This window comes from Orussus abietinus, unplaced genomic scaffold (assembly GCF_000612105.2).
Source record: "Orussus abietinus isolate OABI.00-Male unplaced genomic scaffold, Oabi_2.0 scaffold836, whole genome shotgun sequence".
Lineage (NCBI taxonomy): Eukaryota > Metazoa > Arthropoda > Insecta > Hymenoptera > Orussidae > Orussus > Orussus abietinus.
Window position 1 is genome coordinate 9,447 of NW_019394976.1, and position 4,723 is coordinate 14,169.

Consider the following 4,723-nt stretch of genomic DNA (forward strand, 5'->3'; position numbering starts at 1 on the left):
ACTGTAGCAACAGTTGTGCGTTTCGGTACTTCGACATCCACGATCCAACAATGGGAAGAACGACGGCACTGCAAATTCCGGACGAGCGGGAGAATCTTAGGAAGCTCCAATCCTAGGGCACGCCCCGGTTTGAAGGCGTTCACGTGCAGTTCATCGCAACCAGCAGGACGTAGAAGAGACGTCACCGGAAGTAAAGGCCTCTGCGACGCCAAGGTACAGGTCCTCTTCAAAGAGCTCCACTCTTTCACTCTTTCATCACTCTATTTCGAATCCTACTCTGAATTACTAACCCGCAACAGAATTCGGTATTCAGCTTCCGGTAACGATTACCAAATTCCAACTTCTCACAGTATAAATCGCAACTCATTAGCAGCCCTTGCTGAGTAAGGCAAAGCGCACCTTGCAAGCAAAGAATCTCGCTTCAGCATTCCGCAATTGATATGCGGATATATATCGTTACACTTCCGCGAGCCGCTAGCGCGCGGCCTTCAACGTCCTTGTCTCGTCTCGCGACGATCCGCTTAGCACAATATATTTTTGCACACCTTACCCCCATGGACATTGTACCCCTTGCATCATAAATGGAACTGTTTTCATTCAATATAAAACGACGACTTGATTCTCACGAAACCTTAAAACCCTCCTCATTGCAACTCTCCTGTGTTCTCATTGCAACATTCCAATCACCCTTTGAGGACCAAAAACCTGTCGATCCCACTAAAGAGGTTGATCTAGCCGCTCGGGTTATCCTCTCCATAGTTCTCAAATCATTAACTGGTCACGCGTGCGTACGAGTTAATTCCTCTACAAACAGTATACCGTTCGGAGGAATCTTCAAAATTCCCCGGGCCTCGCTAGCCACTCGGCCGCCACATAACACAGCAATGCTTAAAACAAAGCTTTAGCACGAAATGATTTCTTCTATCTCGCAAGGATTTATGTGATATTTCGGTAACCGGCAGGTGAGACTCACGGTCTAGGGTTCCTGTCAATGTACTTTATGTATGCGTTTTATTAAGATTCTATTAAAAATGTTGGAATTCCGTTCCAGGTACCTGTCCGTTTGTTTCGTTTCCGTATTTGCGGTTGCGCAGATTACTAGAGTTCGAGTATTCAATGCCAATGTGGCCAATGTAGGGTTTTGAATGCCAATGCGGCAAAGTTTAGAATTTCTAGTGCTAATGCGGGTAAGTCAAATATCGTGAATTTAAGGTGAAACGAAACCCCCCTCAAAACAGCTGATTCGAATAAGACACTTTTTTCTAAGGGTATTGAATCGAACTGTCTGTAACTTGGACACGTGATTCCTGATAGCCTAAGAAATATCCTGGCTCTTTAAAAATTTGGATTTTCGAAAAAAATGTTATTGACTTAGCCTTGATCAGGACCAAAAAGGCGTCGAGCTCTCATATTTCGATCGATATACGAGTATTGAAGGCTCTGATATTGAGAAGTGAAAATGTCAGAAAAATTTGTACATCAATTTAGAACACTCTAGTAATCGAGAAACTTGCATTTGCACGGGATAAAGGTAACAAAAAGTGTCTTGTGTGTTTCTGTGCTAAAATAAAGGTAACACAAGATCTCGGGGAGAAAATGTAGTTGACACAAAAATCATAGATGGCGCATAGTGGCATTCTGCTGTAATTTGGGGCATCAAAAATTATGAATCCAGGGGATTTTTGGAGTTTTACTTCGATTTTTTTATAATTATTGTTCGAACACGATATTTAGAGTATGTTATTTAGTAACAATACCCAATATAATTGGAAAAGGCTGTCGATACAAATACGAACGTCGGTAACGTAGGTATTTAGAAGAATCCTTTTTACCGACATTGATCAAATTTCTCGACATGTTTCACTTCAACTTAATTCAGGCGAGGTCGACTGCGGCGGACCCTATCGTTTAGTATTGAGTAAAGTAAGCAAATTTCGTCCTGTGAGATATCGTCTCTGAGCTTCGACAGCTAAAGAGTTACGATAGCCCCAACAAAGTCCGGTGTCCTGCGTATTAGAGTTACCGTATGGCGAAAATCAAGCTTTGAATCTCATTTGAAAATTTCTCGTGAATCAAATTTTTATGGTCCGGACAGGATATTTCCTCTCGAAAATACATTGTTATTTCTCATTTAGTCAATCTCGAGTCAACTTTTTTTTCGTGCTTTTCTGAAGCTTTTGCATCCGCTTGCGAGTGAAGCCATCCACTCTGCCCTACCGTACGTGGCCTTGAAGGCCTCATGGGGCTCGACAATCGACCTTTACCGGTTCGGCCCTTTTTAAGCAATCGACCCGGCTGGAGGGTCCGGCGTGGATTTCTACGCCTGGCATCCACTCAAAGAAATTATACGAACCGTCCCGATCCGTCTCTTTAACTTAGGGATTCGCGATCTCTTGTCAGGGACGGTTGAATTTGCAAGGCGCTGTCTGTGGAGTGAAATCGTGTCGCAATAGATATTTACTGCTTCTGAAATCCATTCCGGCTACCATATACGTGTGAACGAAGTCTTTTGATACAGGAAACAGACCCCCCTAATCTCTTTCTGTCTTGTAATTTCGAAAGACACTCTTTTCTCACGATGCTCAGCCAACATATATTGTCTTTGATTAGTCGAAGAATACTTCTTCCACGAAATCCTTCAATGTACGCGACTACGTTGATAGTATGCTCAAAGAAAGAGATAGTATACTTTTTGAAAGAGTTCATTATCTTCGAGATCGCCTTAGCCTTCTAAATTTGTATCGTCCTCATAAATTCTATCGATTCTGTGATTGTCGTCCACTACATATTCGCACATTCTTAATACTTGCAATATTGTTATGTTATCAACGTAGGTAAGCAAGCTTCTGTAAGTATATTGCTGGGTCAATGAGTTATAACGTTCGCGATCACGATCACGGAATGCAGAGAAAAACATTTTCAAGTAATTTTCAAATGCCTTGTACGTTACAAGCAAAGAAAAAATTATCGTCCAAATCGAGTAATTATTTAGTTTAACTTCTGCGCGTGCACAGAAGTAATCCAAAAAAATCCGATTTTCCTTTGTGAATGTAGAATTGGACTTCAAGCATGCAGCAAAGGCTGCTCCACTTGACTCTCAATTTTAGTAAAACTCTTTCGTATGATGCACCATTTGCTCTTCGAATTGCACAGATAATTTGGCTGTTCAACAGATCAAACGTATTGTTGAACTGAATCAAAACTTCGGAATACGATCTGCTGCCAGCAAATTCCTCCATGTGCAAATCCTTGGTACAAATTTCGAGTTTATTTGTAACGTTGGGGCTTAATGTTTGGACGATTAACTTCACCTTCATCTGTTCTTTTCCCAATTTAAGGGACGCTTTGTAATTTTGTTGCCTCGCGAAGTCATTCTTGAACCTTTACCAGTTCTTCACTGTAAAATCAAGAGACGCGGTAGCGGCTCAGACAAGTTCATGGCCGCTACCACTCCAACAAGTACCATATATACTCGAAACATCTTACCAGCGGGCATTTAATTTTCTTCACTCGGTCAGTGTTGATATACTAAAGACCGAAGAACATTTTAACCTACACGAAACGCTTCGTTCATTTTTTTGAGACCATAATCATTACAATCGGTGAAGGTGTTCTGGAGTTATAGCGGTTTAAAATTTCGACAACGTTAGTTTGATCACATTCGTCGTCGTCTCCCTCACCTATGAACCTACACACGAGCAAAATCCACGCTCGTGGCACATTCAATGCCGGGATGTCTCTCAAGGCTCGTTCTCATCGTGCAATCCAAGGGAACGTATAGAACAGCCATTTAGTGGCTACACATCGTAAGTACTTTTAAAATCGTGTGCATAATTCAAATTGTCAATTTTCTATTTAGGATAAAACATTCTGTCTACTGTTTAATGAAGCATGTTATTATTCAACGATAAATACTAGCCTATGAGAAATAATTCTATGATAAGTAGTGGAATGGAAGAAATAATTTTTACTCTACAATAAGTATTACCCTGCGAGAAACAAATGTCATTACGAAAAGTTTCGCACATTATCGTAAGGTAAGAAAACTATGTCATTATTAAGTTTATTATTAACTTTATTAACCAACTTTATTACACTACGATAATATAAGAAACATATTGTAATGTCACTTATTTCTCGCATTGTAATAATTATTATTCAATTAACATTATTTCTTTCGTTCCACTACATATCATAGAATTATTTCTTGTAGTCCAATACTTATCATTGGATAATAACATTCCTCATCGTATAGCACAATTTACTACTTTTTATTCAATGGTAAGTATTACAGTATGAGAAATAATTATACGATAAGTAGTGGAATAGAAGAAATAATGTTTATTGTATTGTATTGTAATTATTACAATGCGAGAAGTAAATGAGACTACGATGGGTTTCTTACATTATCGTAATGTAAGAAAGTTAGTTAATAAAGTTAATAATGAATTTCATAATGATAGTTTTCTTACCTCAGAATAATGTGAGAAACTTTTTATAGTGATATTTACTTCTTGCAGTGTAATACTTTTTGTGATGGCATCTGCTTCTCGTATTCTAATACTTATGGTACAGTAAAAATTATTTCCTTCGTTCCACTACTTATCGTTGAATTATTTCTTATAGACTGGTGCTTATCGTAGAATAATAATATTCCCCATAGTACAGTAATTTCTTATTTCTTGTTAACTGGTACTTGTTATAGAATAATAAGATTCCTCAT